Source organism: Bombus impatiens, unplaced genomic scaffold (genome assembly GCF_000188095.3).
Source record: "Bombus impatiens unplaced genomic scaffold, BIMP_2.2 scf_0914, whole genome shotgun sequence".
Taxonomy (NCBI): Eukaryota; Metazoa; Arthropoda; class Insecta; order Hymenoptera; family Apidae; genus Bombus; species Bombus impatiens.
In genome coordinates, this window is record NT_177333.1 from 207188 (window position 1) to 224999 (window position 17812).

At 37.1% G+C, this 17812-nt stretch overlaps 2 long non-coding RNA genes across 8 annotated transcripts; both read right to left on the reverse strand.

Moving 5' to 3' along the window:
* Positions 1 to 667: 667 nt before the first annotated feature.
* On the reverse strand, positions 668 to 11868 carry LOC112213670. Of its 2 annotated transcripts, XR_002947554.2 has the most exons (8): positions 10263 to 10629; positions 9550 to 9755; positions 8304 to 8502; positions 4965 to 8120; positions 2047 to 4888; positions 1922 to 1952; positions 1126 to 1496; positions 668 to 1010 (listed from the first exon to the last, which is right to left on the reverse strand). It is a non-coding gene; the product is annotated as an uncharacterized LOC112213670 (long non-coding RNA). The 2 variants fall into 2 exon arrangements; XR_004462586.1 differs by lacking the exons at positions 9550 to 9755; positions 10263 to 10629 and adding exons at positions 11058 to 11277; positions 11732 to 11868 and having other exon boundaries at positions 1922 to 4888.
* Positions 11869 to 12731: 863 nt separating this feature from the next.
* Positions 12732 to 17698, reverse strand: LOC105681424. 6 transcript variants are annotated; one of them, XR_004462590.1, is made up of 7 exons: positions 17553 to 17698; positions 17396 to 17454; positions 15835 to 16827; positions 15459 to 15609; positions 13107 to 14524; positions 12867 to 12984; positions 12732 to 12799 (listed from the first exon to the last, which is right to left on the reverse strand). It is a non-coding gene; the product is annotated as an uncharacterized LOC105681424 (long non-coding RNA). The 6 variants fall into 6 exon arrangements; XR_004462591.1 differs by having other exon boundaries at positions 17221 to 17454; XR_004462592.1 differs by having other exon boundaries at positions 15835 to 16470; positions 16599 to 17454.
* Positions 17699 to 17812: the final 114 nt, after the last annotated feature.

Below are 17812 nucleotides of genomic sequence, written 5' to 3' on the forward strand. Positions count from 1 at the left end.
CAAAAGTAGCAAAGATTTAAAAAATCGATGATTGAAAGGGATCGAAAGTGTTCCGTGAGATTTCAAGAGAAAAACGTTCCAAGAAACGACAGAGCGTGAGTAAAACGAGAACACAGAATTTTGATCGCGATTAATGCGAAATTGCGATTGTGACTAATGAAACAGAACAATGGGGAAAAAGATCGAAAGGTGTAGACGTGACTATATAGGAACGTATCGCGGCTGAAAATACGACTCGCATGCGGAGTGACTATTGCTGCGTTCGATCGAACACGTGTACCCGATGCGGCTGGTATACGACATTGTCGCGATGTGACATGTGGGCCACGGCACGGCAGAATGTGTGCGAACGAAGCATAAGGCCGGGCAGCCGAGGGACGGGTACGGAGCTGCGCTTTATCGTGGGCCAATCCAAGCGCTGTGACCTTGAGTAACTCTAGAGAGAGAGATATATTTAGCTGTGAGCGGTTCGAGCTGCTGGTACTGCTGCTCTCTCTACCTATAGCTCTGCCTTGCACTCTAAAGTCTCTCTTTAGTTAGAGTAGAGGCTCGCAGCGGCGGATAATAACGAGGGAGTCTCGTCAAGGGAAACTCTTGGATACAAAGTTGTCCCTTCGCTGAAATCTTGCAGTCAGATTAGAGTCCAGGATTGTCGTAGTCATGGTTCAACTAGAGGGATATTTTAATCTTGGAATTATCCGACTTTGAATTATTTTTCTTTTTTCTTCAAGTATTGGAGTCACTTTTTCTTCAACTTCTGATGCCACGAAGCATTTTGATTTTCAAGAAATATTTAACTTCTCATGTAGTCGTTTGGAATATCGTAAGTGGATAAACGTTCGCAAACGTTTGCCATATTTTTATAGCACCGTTGGATGTAGCTGCAATTTCTTTCGCAAGAAGAATTTGAAGTGTCTTGAAGTTTCCGTAGGCTGCATTTATTATAGGATTATCTACTAACAAGAATGTTTCGCGTGAGTAACTTCAAGAAGGGCGATGAAAGTAGGTCTCTGTAACAATATTCACCGTTTTTAAATATTATTTTAAGACACCATTCATTTCTTAGCTAATATAATGGTTCGCGTGACGATATTTATAATATTTAAAACGTTTTCTTTCTCTTACTTTATATGTACGAGACAATATAACTCTCCTCGCGGTCAATTCTTCACTGAAGAATTTTCGAAATACCTCTAGGCTTTGAAACAGCTTCAAGCAATATTATTGAATTCGGCAGTGTTTTGCTGTTTTCAGGGACATTTGATTATTCTGTTTTTTATTTTGGAATGCCGTATCGTGAACAGCTAGGTGACTATGATGAGTTGAAACCAGTTCTCCTTGGGTGCTTCGAGCCGAGAACTTCACGAGATATTCAGGGTTACTCGCCCCTATTTCCGTGAACCTTCAGAGCGTTACGGGACAATTGTGCATTCCCAAATTATAGCTGGTATTTCCGGTTGCTATCTTCGTTGTTCATCTTCATAAAACGAACCCTTCTGTAATTCGGAAATCATTCTATGTGAAAAAGAACCTCGTAAAATAAATGGTCTGTGGCAGACCATTCGTTACAATGAAACTATGAAACATTATTATTATTACAATATACGTACATATGTTTTAAAATGTAATTTGTATTAGAGGGAAAATAGAGAGAAAAAGATTATCATAGTACAATAGATTAATCAGTTGAATGAGATGTTCCAGAGTCAGAAACGTCTGGCGCGAAATTTAAAATTACTAAGGACGAATTAATCTTAGTAAATGTGAATATAACTAAATGAGTATATGTGTCAAATCAATCCAAGACGAAATTAAAAAGCTACCATTGTGACTTATCATGAATTAGTCTGGCAATAAGAAAGAACTTTTTAATAAATAAGTTATTAAGTTGAAAATGTTACAAAGTTGCATGATGAATTACCTCGTTTTCTTGACTTAATACATTAAGAATTCTGTAATTATATGGACAATAAACTGCATGGGATCCTGTTATATGCCTTCATCGCTATACTTTAATTATACATGTACTTTAAAACGAACACGCACATCGCCTGAAACTGTCATAACGCAGTGCCAACGATATCTTGTTGAATCTACACTTGTTTTCCTCGCAGAATTCGTTTATCAGCCAGCGATACGATCTTGCTTTAGATAGCTCGCTTCGTTATCGTATCAGTCTTGCGGACTCTACTAACAATTTTTCATCCTCTGCAATATCAAACTTCTCATTTATCCTCGAAAGAAGCAGCCACCGCTTCGCCCGAACACCTACGAGCAGAGAAACGTTTCAGTAACTATTCTCCAACTGCTTCCTATTCCTCGACTTACTCGATCACCATCGGATAGTACAAGCAAACGATAACGTTTATTCAAACGGACGTACATACTCTCTGATGCCAATTCAAACACCGGACCGTGACATTTGTAAAATCTGGCACGATGTGCAACAAGTTCTCCGGTGCGAGATCGATCCCTCCGATCGATCAGGCCGGCGCAACGCGGCAATGCTACTTCGAATTTCCACGGGATCTATTTACACGGAACCAACCAATAGTTCGATGCAACAGGCGAACCGAGATTTCACTCTCTTACAAGAGAGTACGACACATATACATACAGAGGCAGGCATATATATACATACATAGACACAGAGAGAAAGAGAGAGAGAGAGAGAGAGAGAGTGTGAAGGGAGAAAGGGGGGTGGGCGCCAGGGAACGAGAGAACAGGTTGGAAAAAGAAGCGAGACAGGAGAGGCGAGAGTGATAGGAGCGAAAAGAGAGCGAGAGGGAGTGCTTCGGGAATGGTAGAACGAGACAGGACATATACAACAGAAAGACGGAGGGAGAGGGAAAATCGCAAGAGCAGGAGATCGACAAGAGAGACAAAGAAGACATGGGACGGTTAGAGGGAGTGAGATAGAGGGGAAAGAGAGTGAGAAAGGCTACAAGTCTGTGCGGTATTCCTTTCAGTGTGATTGTCATTCATGCATTGTGAATCAGGGACTTTATTTTTAGAAGCGACTGAATGAAAGTGGAGTACCCCGTAGTAGTAGTATAATGTCAGTGGTAGGAGGAAGAGGTGGTGAAGGAGGAGAAGGCGGAGGAGGAGGAAGAGGTGGAGGAGGAGGAACGACGAAGAGGAGGAGAATGAGGAAGAGAAGTACGCGATAGGGGGAAGGGGTGGAAGAGAAAGAAAGACAGCTCATCGACGAGAAAGAGGGCGAGGGAGGGAACGAGGAAGACGTTCCACCGATCTGCGAGTAAATCGTACTACGTCCTCACACGTGCTTGCTCTCCCTCCTCCGTCACCCTTTTCCCCCTTTTCGCCACTACCATCACACGACCACCACCACCCTCAGTCAACGACACAAACTACGGGACACGCGAACGCAGAGGCACACGCACGTGCCCACTCGGACGCGGATGTCGTTTACCTATACCCCTATGAATCGTGACGGAGAATCGGTCGAGATGGAGACGTGGAGAGTAGTCACAGGGAACGAAACTCGTACAGTCGCTGCATGGAATCTAACGGCAGTTGCAAAGTCACCAGAGGCTGTTCGCGCAATTTATATCATGGTCATCGAGACTTTCAGTCTCAGAGAGGATATCTGGAGGATTCACGAGGAGAAGAGATGACTTCGTTCACGTTTCATTGTTCCTAAGTGTTCTTCGAGTTTTTGAAAGATAGAGGCTGAAGAGATTTGAGAAACGTATACTTCATGGTATTCCATTGAAGGAGAAGAGAAGAGTATTTAAGTGTGAGTATTTGAGTGCACGTACATTCCAAAACCAATCTGTTTGAATCTGTACCAACCTGTAATAACGATACGATATAACAACCATACATCATAATCCACAGACAGCTGGTAGAAATTTTCAGGCTCCTATCATACATAAGTATCATATCAATCGAGAATCAAAGCCAAATTCCTGTTCATGCCGTGTCATTCACCGCAGAACATCTGAATGAAAGATTTCGAAAATCGGGTCTCGCAAGGAGATTCAGAAGATAAAGAGGTAGACAGACGAAATAACCTTCGAGGTCACGACTGACAAAAGCGAGACGAGGAAGGAGAGATGCCCGCACACGTACAGCCGGACGTGTACACGTACATATCCACAGACATGTGACGCCGTGCGTAAGCAACGATCCAATAAATAGTAGGATCATTGACACTGTCCGCGTGGCTGGTCTTCAACCGTCGGTTGTACTACGATGTTTACAGTTTAATTCGAGATACTCGAAATGTCACGTGCGCACGTTAGGCGTACTATTCACGATAAACGTGAGTCTTTCCGTTTGAAGGAGAGGGAACGAGGGCGGGTCTTTCGGGGGAGAGAAGGGGCAGATGATTTGACAAATTGCTCGCGAAATGAGTCATCGAGACTCGCCTTGCCTTGCGCTGCCTCGTGTGTATTCTCTTCGGACGTTTCTCTTTCTCGCGTAGACCGTCGCTATATGTATATATATATGTATGTATGTACTCAAGGTCCAGCAAACTCTATGCACGTTCCCGTTATCTGAATTGGATTATCAAACTGCGTGCAGCCTTGACCCAGGACAAACTCTTATCTCGTACGTAAACAGAACCGCGTGCATTCGATTTGCGTCATATATCCTGCACTGTGACTCGAAGCTCGCTTGTATTCCAGTGCACGTGAGTCGATTCGACGATGCTCCTGCTTAGTTTCTTTCGATACCGTTTCTTCCGTACATGAGATTTGTGGATAAAAGAAATGTTTGTGGATTAACTGGTGAAATGAATTCGAATGGATTTGTTATGATGTTGAAGAAATGACGATGTTATACCTTCTGTTTGGTTTTTATGGTTTCCTTACTGCCGTCGTTTTTTAGTCAATTAAAGGTGTTGTAACATGGTAGTTTTCTATGGAGGAAGTCTGGATTAGAGGACTGATTATAGATTAACAGGAATTTGTTAAAAAATGAATATGTTGTTATACCTTCAGTTTAGTTCCTATGGTTTTCTTCTTGTTATTTTAGAGAGATTGAAGCGAATGCGTTGATTTTTGTTAATTCACAGCAATTCGTGCTAATAAAATTGGAGTCCTTGGTATCTTGGACAAAAATTTGAAGAAGATGAAATATAAAATAGTGGGGTTTGTAAAATTGATATGGTCCTTTTTTCAATGGAAAGATGTCAGCGATAAATTCAACCTGTTCCGCGAACGTGTGAATGAAACGGGGTTGGTAATCTATGGCTATATATACGCAGATAAGAGTTTTCATGAATGAACGCTTATTTTTTTCCTTTCCGTAATGCCACCGAGCTTACGTGAATGGATGCGATGTTAATTGTCGGACTCCATGCATTTTCACGAGATGAAACTCCGGGAATCCCTTCATGAATAGGCAAGAATTCAATAGCGCGCTAAAAAAGCAAAGAAAAAGATAAAACAACTTAAAAGTACTCGTAACATTTTTTAAAAATAGCAAAAAATGACATTCTCTCTCTAAATCCCAGGAATTAAAAATTAAATACCTTTTAGTTGTTAATAGAAATAATTTAACAAGTAGAATTTGAATTAAAAAATTATACGAAGAAAGAAAATAATACAAGGAATAAAAGAGCGTTTAAAGTATAGTACTGCACTGTAATCATGACTGTTTAAACCGCAACTATTACTATTATTATCTAATCGTGAGATTTATCCTTCGCTTGAATGTCCACGTAATCGTTACTTAATTCTGTTAAACATTTTTCGAACGTAGAACATCGATTATTAACTCTCGCCTGCGATATCATCGTCGTCATCGTTCCAAGAAAATTCTTCGCAGTAAAGGTCAGAAGCACTTATGAAATCTCAGCATAATTCATGGCAAACAGTGTGCCACGATAGCGGCATCGAGACCTCGGTATGTATTTTCTTTCTTCAAAAATTTGATTTCATCGCGATAGTTTTGAACGAAGAGAAATTTTTGAACGAAGTTCAATATTTGCAAAGATTTTTTAAAATCTTTAAAGCAAGCTATCGCTTCTTCTTCGTTTACATAGTTAGGATGTGAGATTTTACAAATCTTCTGTAACACAGCGATGAACACAAACACTTTCCTTCGTTTCATTTGAAAACGTTTGTTCGTCATTTCAAATCGAAAGCATAAATTCTCTATACTTTAATTTTTGTTCGCTTGTGAGAACAAAAGTTGCGATTGATTACAATATTTTCTATTAACTCTACTACTCATAAATATGCAAAATAAAAGTTACGCATACATAATATCACAAAGAGTACGATTTCCATAGTTTAATCTACTTGAAAATGTTTTTATAATCCAAAACAGTGATAATAGTGAATACCAACGTTCTTAAATTCAAATACGTATTGCAAACGTAATGCGATTTATAGATGAATGTAACGTGATACCAAGTCTCAAGAGAGTCTTAACTAGAATTACAAGTTATCGATTAATAATTAATCATACGTAATGTAAAAATATAGAGCCAAACGCGGCGTATACGATGTCTAGATCAACGAGTCTAGAGGACTTGTTCGGCGAGATTACAAGATTGCTAAGAAGCGGTGTTTGATCGGAAGGGAGACTGAAATCGAGATGAGCGCAAGATCGAGTTGCATGTCTCGTATTCCGGATTCTGATTTCTCCACACCGAGCGAGCAGGATCTCAAATAGAATCTCATTGGCCACGAGGCGAAATGTTATCTCTTGTATACTAGAGCACGCATTTGGATGGAGAAGTTGGGCTGTTGGCTGATGATAAGATAACGCTTTCTCGATTGGCCAGTTACTATTCCGCAGCGTATATTCCAAAAATCTTTAATAATATCCGTTTTAGCCATAGAAATAATTTACCGCTGCTAGTTGATAACTTTAACCAATTTTAGCGATAATTAATATTCGTGAGTACGTATATTTTTAAGTTCTTTCGAGAAAAATAATTGTCTTATCGACAAGTTCGCTATCATTGCAGACTATTTTTAATAGTCCATAATTTAAGCTTTGTATTTTAAATTATTATATCTCCCGGTATTTAGATTGTCACTTCAAAAGTAAACTATTTTTTTGTGCGTGAATATTGTATACGGTATTAATTTAACTCTTCAGAAGACCTCAACTTTGAGGTGTATTGTTTAAATGTTAGTTTGTTATTATTAAACTATTAAATTTTTAAGCAATCACTACGCTCGTTTCCCCACAATCAAACAAAATTTTGGTCATTAAACATTGCTTAATGGCCAAAAAATGCACATTCCAAGGACTACTTTAATATTCACTAACTTTCTACTTATTTCAAGCAACACGCCATTAACTATTAAGGAGGATTCAAATAATTAGCGCAAAGAACTACTAAACATTCTATGTATAGATTTTTCTCGATACTTTTTTAGTTTGTCGGCGTTCAAAACGCGACAGTTCAATTGCAATCCGAGCACTCAATCTTAACGACGTATTAAAAGCTGGACATCGACCGTTACCCGCAGGCGCGTGGAGATGAATTGATTTTTAAAATCGGCTCGCTCGGCATTACGATGGTTCGTCCGTGAAGATATTGCGTACACGCTGATCACGAGTCGCCAATAACATTCGTCAGCGATAAATCGTTGTTGTGCAACCATAGCGTTCGTGCATCATGAAAACAAATCGCTGACGTTTGACACTGAACTCTTTCGACGTTGACGACGACAATACATGCTGGTGCAGTGGCAGGTTCTTTCGTGATGCACACCTTCGGCTCGTATGTTGCCCAGACAGTCGAAATGAAATTAACCCCTTGAGGGATGCGGTGTTCGGTGCGGCCACTGAAAGAGTTCACCGTGAAAAGGGGGTTGAGCAAACAGAGTTAAGCGCAACAAAGGAAACGCGCACGGAGATTCACGGACATGAAGGTTCTATTAAAATCTTAATTGCATAACAGTGGCGCACTTTCTTTCGAGGCCGAAAATTGTACTGCTTGCCACAGCTTATAGAATACTTTTTCGTGGTAATTTCTATTCAGTTGAGATTGGAAATTGAGACTTGATGTTCAAGACTTTTTTAGAAGTTAATTTGGCTTAATTCTTGTAGTACAATATAGAAGTATTTAAGATCTTTTAAACTCGTAGTTTCTTTAACAGAAATATAATTGCAGGCAGAAGCAGTACCTAAAAAGTGAACGTGATAAATTTTATAAAAGTATTTAAGCTTTATATTAATTATCATATTCATAAAGTAAATGTAAAATATTCTATAGTAAATGAGGTCTTCAAGAAATATAACAAAGTTAGAATAAAATCGATTCATTAAATTGTTTGATAAAAGAACTTTCGTTTCATCAACACACATACCTCATTCTTTGCAAATTGCAACATGCACAAGGCAAGATGTATATAATTGCTGAATTTTGTGTTTATACTGCACACACTACGCTTATTTCATTCATTTGCCATTTGATCCTCTAATAAGAAAGGAAATTGGTAAAGTACGATTTAAGTGACTGGTGCTCCGTTAAGCAGTTCTCCACTAATTGGATTTTCGAGATGACTTCTGAAAGTAGCATGTTATTTTCTGATCCAATATAGTATCTCACTAAGAAATAACGGAAAGTCTGAATGACGTTATCGTCCGAAACAGTTACGATATTGACCTGTTAACTGGGTCACTTCTTAGTTAGAAACACCTTTAGCCACCGAATTAAAAATTAAATACTATAACGCGTTAAATAGTAAAATATGCAAATTTTATGTTTTTTAGAATTACAACTTTTTGGATTAAAATTCAAATGGATAAAAAGGGAAGAAAACTCTTAAGATAAAAATTCCATAGTTTACCAATAAGGAAGGCAGTCTCAAGTTATCAATGATTAAATAACCTGCTTTCGAAAGAAAGCCTTAATTGTATGCGTTTTAAGTAGTCAATAACGATTACGGTCAGTTTTTCTACATAATCCTTACACGCCAATTGACGTCATTTTACGCAACGCTGGATGCGAACCACTATCGATTCATATACAAGATACACACATGCTGTGTGTCATACCAAATTGTGCTTTGTTCACAAATTCCTTGATATAGATGTTTTTCTAATTTCTGGAAAGTATTCGACTATATTGCCTAAAGTAATTGAAAGTTTACCGTAAAAACAATATATACAATACACATAATTGATATATAGAACCTTTCTTGTGAGGTGGTTTCTTTCTGATACTTGATACAATTTTAAGAAACTGAATTCAATTTGCAAAGAGCTATGAAGAGGAAAATAAGTAGGAAATCATAAAGAATATCTCTGTATCGTGCCATAACGCAATTGATAAAATAATGTTAGCATTACCAAAATTGAAAGAAGATGAACTGCAGTATTAACATATCGATCGACGTATTTTAAAATAGAAGAGGTCATGCACAAGATGTAAAAATAAGGTGTTATGTAGCAATTACTGCGATGCAGATTAAATGGACTTTCAAAGAGAAGATCGACACGGTAATTGGCGAATGGCCGAATGAATAAGCCTAGGTCATTTCTCTTTTGCGTACAAATTGCAAACTTTATCATATGCGAATGATCTACGGCTGTAAATCGGCCGAATACTACCTTGGATACTGGCGCATTCTCGGTCGGTAATTACGAAAGTCAATTTCGCAGGTTCACTCTTCTCTTATCTACCCGACCTCTTCGAGTGGAAGTCAAGTATGTATATTATCTCTCCTTATTGCTGCGTTTCGCTGCAGCACTGAACAATCGGAGGACTACATGTCGATAATTCAAAAACCAAACGCGTTTTGAAAAGTAATTTACTCCTGTAACAATTACAGTAGCATGTATTAAATATTTAAAAATAAAAGAAAATATAGGAACGTCAATGACGCATATTAATATATTCTACTGATGGTATAAATTAATACATAGTGATTATTAATTGAAACATTTACTGTGAAATATTCAATAATAATAATAAATATATTTAATTCCGATAATCAACCGAATCTTTGTACCGTGTAATAATAACAGTGACTCTGCATTACTGCGCATGCGTAACACAATGCAACGAACAATTTTTGAAATGAATTCTACTTGTATTAACCTATATAAAACATTGTATCTAATCTTTTCTCACTCTCGTGTTCTTTTGTCTCTCTGTAATTAATGTAAAATTATGCTTAAAATACATAAAAGTATTAGATGAAATAGATCTGAAAACTGTCCGTGATCGTAAATGTTTTATCGTTTTACTATCCTTTAGTCAGTAAGTCTAGTGGAATGTCGGAGTTCTGTGCCAACGCAGCGCACGTTTTAAAGGTACGTACTGTGGATACACCGAGATCAGACTATGGATTATAACCTCGCTCTCTCTACAAGGATGCCATGCTCCGCGGTTTGCGCTAATGAACCAGCAAGCCTTTATGGTGGTTTTATTCTCTTACGTCACCAAATTCATCGGCACGGCCTCGGTTCGCACGTAACGCCGGACCTCTGGCGGTTTGTTCTGGAAGCAGGCCAGCTAGGCCGCGCCAAGCTAACGAGTTTTTTTCCGGCGATAAAGGCTGACGCAAAAGTTACCCGGGAAACGGCAGGAAAATCGCCGCGCTCTATACCAGAAGGCTCGCTTTAAACATTTAAACCTCCGCGCTTTGAGCCATACCGCTTTCTTTTTTTAATGCTTTTCCTAGAAATATAATACCTACTAAGTATACTTATAAAATATAACATCTACTTATAAAGTATACCGATCAACTATCACAGAAAGAAAATTATTCATGTTTTATTACTAAATTCTTAAAACTAAAACATATATGAATGTGCCATGAAAGTCAAATATTTCAAAAAGTATAGTAAAAAGTTAATATTGGTTATTTGACATATTCTAAATTAACTCGAAAGATTAATAAAGTATATCATCCAACTATCATAAACAGAAAATTATTCTTTTTTATTAACAAGTATAGATATTTGAGAAGGTATAGTAAAAGAATAATAATGATTATTTACAAAATTAAGTTGAAAAAATAATAAATTATCAGATTCCAAATATTCCACTTTTATCAAAATTTTGTTAAATTTTAATTCAATTTTATAGCAAAAGGGACAATCTACGGACTTACCCGTTCAACGAGGATTGCATAAAGTTCTTCGGGGTTTCCCGTATCCTTTTTGCACCTGCCGGATCTGTTCTGGCTCCGCAGGTGCTTAGGAAAGTACAGGACGTGATCACTCACACTCTTACGCTCGCAGCTCCTTCTCTATGCTTGAATATTATCTTCTTATTATGTATGTACTTGTACGTCTGCAGGAAGCACACCTGCCTACTTTACCTCGATATTTCTGAAAACCAGTAATTTTACACCCTTTCTAAATTTTTGTCTCTTCAGAGATTCCATGTCAACATATTTTTACACAATGATCATCCTAATGCAAATTATCAGATCAACAAAAATTTCGAGCCTTAGTTTCGTTTGGTTCTAAAAGATAATCTATTCATAAGAACGAAGTGGAAGTTGTGGTTTAGCTGATTTTCCTCAAAACTTCAAATCAACTCTCTAATACAAGTCTCAATGCTACGAGAACTGAATCAAAGAATAATTTCATTTAGATTTGATTCTATTCTTGTGGATTAAATATATTAAAACATATTTTAATCATAATTTCTTTACACCTGTCTCTAAGTTATGTGATAATCTTTGTTGTGACCCAATGTTTCTTTATTTTCTACTATAATTGTATTGAAAAAACGTGTTTATTTCTTGATAAAAGTAGTAACAACTAAGTAGAAATTTACCAGTTTCCTGGGTACAATTTTGGCAACGAAAAGACAATGTCTGGTGTCGAAGATAGAAATCACTGATGTGCAACCAGCAGTCTGAACTCCCCTCCAGAAATAAGAACACCTGTTACAGAGTCCGCAAACACGAGATGTTCTATTCATTCTCATGTAGAATCTAAGTTATTGCTCACTATGACGTACAGTTCTCTGCCTTACCAGAAGCATCAACCAATTGCGAAGATGGCAGCACGTATCGAAACTATCATTTTCCTGTAACATCTATTACATGATTGATAATCAAATTCCTGTACACTCTTATTCAGTTTAATTGGATTTTATTATCTTTTAGCATCAATTAATATATGGTTGCAATTTTAATTATAGTTAATAATTATTAAATAAATTAATTTCTTTGGACGTCAAACATAATTTAAATACAATAACTTATAATCACCTTTCACCTTTCCTATATATTTTATGAATCATAATTTGATATTTTGATAATTTGGAATTTTATATTACCGAAATTAATTTTATATTAAAGAAAGTTACTGCGAAAGTTACTGCCATATTGAACTTCTTTTTTTTAAATTATATCAATTTTTTTTATATACATCTTTTTTATATGTCAAGTATTTCATAACGTTAGAATTACACGTAATTAAAAAATGTGAAGGAATTGAGAAATTGTAAAACAAATGTTTCATCCGACTTTAGATTTTTCGTTGACCTTTAACATTTCCTTTGACTCGATAATCGATTTTTTTATTTGTGGGTTGTAAACTGAATAATTGGTGATGTGATAATTAGAATTTGACGAATATTGACGTTTGAAAAACGATAACAGTATTGGCAATAGAAAATATACATTTTCGAACGTTCGCTGAACAATGCAGAGTATGTCAGATGATGGTGCGTCAGAGAATGACGTCAGCTCTGATCTTGACGCAGATTTACAGTAACATTTCCATCGACTGGATTTGTATCTCTCTGTCTCTCTTTTTCTTTCTTTTTCCATCTCTTTCTACTCCCGTGACGTATACGTAGTACACTGTATACTGTACACGTGCTTTCATCGTATTTCTAGAGAGAATTGATGGATTCATTTAAGCGCATGCATTTTCAAAAAAAGGACTACATTTCTCTCTACCTTTTTAATCTGTTAACGTACTCTGTTATCGACTGTTTTCTGTTTCATTTTTAATTGAATTACGATGTCTCGCTGATTCGAGCGTAATGTTTTTACGTTGCTCGTTTAAAGCTTCCTTCTAAAAAAAAAAAAAAAAAAAAAAAAAAAAAATTAACTTGTTGCAACATACTTTCAATAAATATAAATAATAAAATATATTAAATATTCTTGAAAAAGTAAAACTTCACACTTGTTAACGACCTTCTTGCTATTCTCGATCCTTGATTTAAAAGCATGGCTAAAAAGACGGGACCTCGAATATCAAAATCACGATGAACATACAAATGCCTTATTATGTCTGGTTCGCGCCTACAGCTACGCTATCGAGTATGTGACTGGCTTCCATAAACTTCTTCCTAATCCTTTACTTTATTTTTAAGAATATTACCAACTGGAATTAATAAGATATCATATAATCATTTATATCTAATAGCATTAAATAGATGAAATGAGTTTGTTATTTAAGGAGACCTGAAAGTGCTCACTACCTAATCTTATTGATTTCCAAGAAGGCAGTATGAAACTTTGAATGTTCTCCATCAAGATATGCAACAATGTAAAATGAGGCACGTGCATTATCGATACTCTCCCTCTCACTCTCGTGGCAATCGGTCAGAAACGCTGAATCATTGGCAGTGCTCTCAAACATCTCGTAGAAAATTCATCGTACACCTTGTTCCAGTTCTCTCGTCGCCGAAGATGGCTCTCTGGCGAGATGTCGCTGGTCGAAGAGCGCGTTCACCTCGTCGACGAGGATGCAAAATGAACCAATGTAAATTTAGAACCGCCTTCTTTCTTCGTTTCGTAATCGGTTAAAAGAGGAAACGCTTCTCTCTGTGAGTAATACGCTGACGTTTTTCCTCCATTTCCTAGACACATAGAAAATTCCCCGTGGTATCTGCTAGACTCTAAACGATTAGCTTTATAATATGCGGAAACTTGAATTTTCTGGTATTTTCAAATTTGTTTGAGAAAATTCTAGATGATTGGAAAATCGAAACAATCGTGATATTTATCGAAATCGGATGAAATGGGAATAAGTTGACAGGCCGGTTGAAATCACACGACTGGTCCTCCGAGGCCTGGACGTCGAGCTTGAAAACCTTGGAGCTCAGGGCCATTGTCGGGTGGGGCCTTTACCTCTCTTCCCTTTCCCTTTGATAGCCACGGGAGCCTTTCATCTCCTGGAACATGCCAGAGAGAAGAACTTCTGTGTGCACGAGAGGCTGTGCCTTCAACAATGTTGAAGGAGGTACGGACGCCAGGAAGATGAGCCATGGTAGCTACGTCGTCTCCAGACAAGAACCGAAATTGCATTTTCACCGAGGGTCGCCCTCAGACACGAGCAGAGCCCTCTTCTTACTCCTCATTTTTTTCACTTATTTTTCATCTCTTCTTACGTTTCTTCTTTCATTCCATTTCTCTATCCCCCTTTTTTACCGTGCTTGTCTTTAACCTTGTTTTCGAACACTCCTTTTCTTCTCCTAATACCTTTCGTTCTCTTGTTTGCGGCTTGTATTCTTCGAGGATCAGCCGGGATATTGCGGACGATTTTGGGTTCAAGGTTAATCCGGTAATTTTAAGAACCACTGCTCTTGGTGAAATATTGAACAGTATGGCTGAAATAAAATTTCCAAATGGAATCAAAAATTTGTTTGCCGATCTTCCAAAGCCCTATATTTACTTAGTTAGTTAATAGTCAATTTTACAAGGCTTTTCCTGTATGTATTGAGATCATAACAGCCAATAACAGATAATGAGATCATTAAAATTCAATGACAACATTTTGCACACAGTTAACTTAATTGCTCCCTGTTAATGACTGTCTCACCTGTGTAACAGTGTCGGTCTTGGTAAGATTGCAATAACGTAACGTTTATGATAATGAAAACGGCAGTGTTAAAGGTATGTGCGAAGTCACGGGAAACCTTAATAAAGGCTGAATATCATTTAAATTCGATTAACTGGATTTTAACGCGTGTGCAGTTTATATTTCCCGCAATCGAAACCTTTCCTGTGCGGGATTTTAATTCGACGTGACATTTTATATCACAAAAATCGCTACTTTAAATTCAAATAATTACTATGCCGGTAATATAACGTAATTAACTACGTTATGTTTCTTACTTTGAATTTACATAAATTCTCTTTCATACGCCGTTCGACATTTGATCTTTTGAACTTTCCTACTTTACTTTGCAGGAGAGCGCATTATCAAAGAAACGAGCAACACGGAATCACGTTTGTTATTGGAAATGAAGGCTAGTGTTAGAGCTTCATTAAATGGCGTGCGAATGTCTTGGAAACTTTCATTGAATGTGGGCGGAAGCGTGCATTTGTGATGCCCGTAAATCTTGAACAGGAAGCGAACGCGCGCGTATTCATGAATTCGGCACTGCCTTTCCATAAAAATTCTGATCACGGTCCTACAACCCGTTTCGTCCAAGATTCGACTGAACAAATATAATTTTATGCCAGCCGTCTTTTCATCCCCTGGCCACAAAGTTTTTCTTTCCACCCACGATTCTTTCCTCCGACCAAACGCTGACTTACTTTAAATTGCAAACAAGTTTTCAGAGAACATCCTAATGGGACTCTTAAATTCCCATCATCTCGTCGCTCCGTTAGTTAACGAACTAATCCCTCCAAATTAATCTCGATCAACGTATTTGTGATTGAAAGCGAATATCCTTTCTTTACTGTGCTAAAATGAAGAAAAAAGGAAGAAATAAAGATTAACCCCTTCAGTACATGTGTTACATCGTGCTTCTCAATTACTTCTTAAATTATTAATATCTCATTGATAATATGTATCAGCTGTTAATCCTTCATTAATTATTGACAATCATCAGATGCTTCCAATTTTTTAAACGAGCAATATATGATCAATGAAGCATCCCATTTGGAACAAAAGCAATGGGAACGTTACCATCGAGATCCTTTGACGTGTAAATTGTACTTCGTAGCTACGTTTAATTGGAAGACCGTTTGCAAGATGGTACAATCCGGCCTCGCTTTCATCGCTGCAGTCGCACAAAGGTAATTCAATTTCCGCGCTAACGCGCACAATCGTGTGTATCGTTGCGCATGGATCTCGTGTTGCTTTCCTAAAAACATCGGCCCCTACAAACAACTAAGCAATAACCCAAATAAACAAATGTATTCGCATGACGAGCCTTACATAAGAGTTTGGTATACAGTGGCGAACCGACATCGTTCGCGTGACGAGCCGCTCTCAAACACGATGACAAGGACTCACAGGAATTTTTAACCCGGTTACACTGACCAGCTTCATTTCGACAATAAAAGCTTTATTACTTGCTTACCTTTTATTTACAAATGTCGTCCAAAGATTTTATAAACCGTTGTGAAATTTTTCTGATGATTTCATAATTTGAAATGTTCATAATCTTTGACACGATTTATTATTCTTTTTTAAATAATTTCTTTTGTGGTCTTGCTAAAAAAGAAACCAAGGCAACGAGAACGCTTTGCGATAGAGACCTTCATAACACTTCTTTTATAACGTTAATAACGTACGCTTTATTAAACCACTTAATAACATCTATATATAGTAAGAAATTATTGATCAATATAGTTAATTTAAACAAATTGTTCCTCGCATTAATCACTTCTACTCTAATAAGCAATCGAACTGATCGAATAGTCTTGGAGAATATGGTGTTTACATACTTTCAAAACGAACGCGCAGTCTGCGAAGCTAACAATAGTTGGATGCATTGATCCGTTGCTTGAAACGATTGATTGTAGATAAAGTGAAAATGTAGCTAGAGGTACATATATGCTCTATAAGCCAAATGCTAACTTTCGGTATGTTGATTCTCTGTCAAAAATACCAAATTACTTCCCGTACAACGTAATCCGATCACTGGGTTATCATTTTTCTACCAGTACGTTTCATCTATAACAGTAAAGAAATTTTTAACATTGGCCGAACTGATCTAGCCTGCTTTCACTGTACGATTGTTTATAATTCACGTGATCATTCGACAATAACGATCACGCCGCGAAATGTTTATTCATTGCACGACCGATGCTCTGTTTCTAACAAATATCAGTTTGTATGCAAACGTTTGAACTATGTTAACAAAAGCATTACAATTACGATATTTTTTACTCCTCTTCTTTTTTTATTAATATGTATATATATATATCATATTTATATATTATGAACATTTAATCTATTGTGAACTTCACTTTGGCGATACGAATAAATCCTTATTAAGAGAATTTTACTGCATGTTTTTAGTATTCGATTACTGATAGTCATTTGAATAGTAGAATCGATTTTTACTTTTCTTTTCTACCTGTGAAACTGCATACGTGATACGAGCACGGTATAATAGGTACAGTAATTGTGCGAAAAATACAGGTTTTATTCAGCAATTATTAGATGCTCGATGTCCATTATTCAATCGCAATTTGCTGTATAGAGCAGGAAATGACGGAAAATGGAAAATGCGCAATACCTCAATACTCGTCATCCTCTCTGTTCCTATGATAATATCCGTGAAAAGTCATATTGTTCCTGAAAAATCTCCAACAATATTAAGAACGGAAATTATTTTCAAACGTACACATATATCATTATTTAGAAACATTTCATGTTGATATATCGCACATTACCCTTTTTCAGATTGTAACTATTCATTCGTATTCCTATCGTGGGACAAAATTATACGAACAACATCTAACCTAGTTCTAATTGAAAAATGAAAGGATAAAAATATATTGGAAGGATAAAAAGACGAAAATGGTACGTAAAATGTAAAACACCTTTGCAAAGTCATAACATGGGTATGTATTCTGACGATCTCATAAAGTATAAAATGGTGGTGGAGCAGTCGACGCAGCATTATGGAAGCGCGCATGCGCGCGCCTGCGCC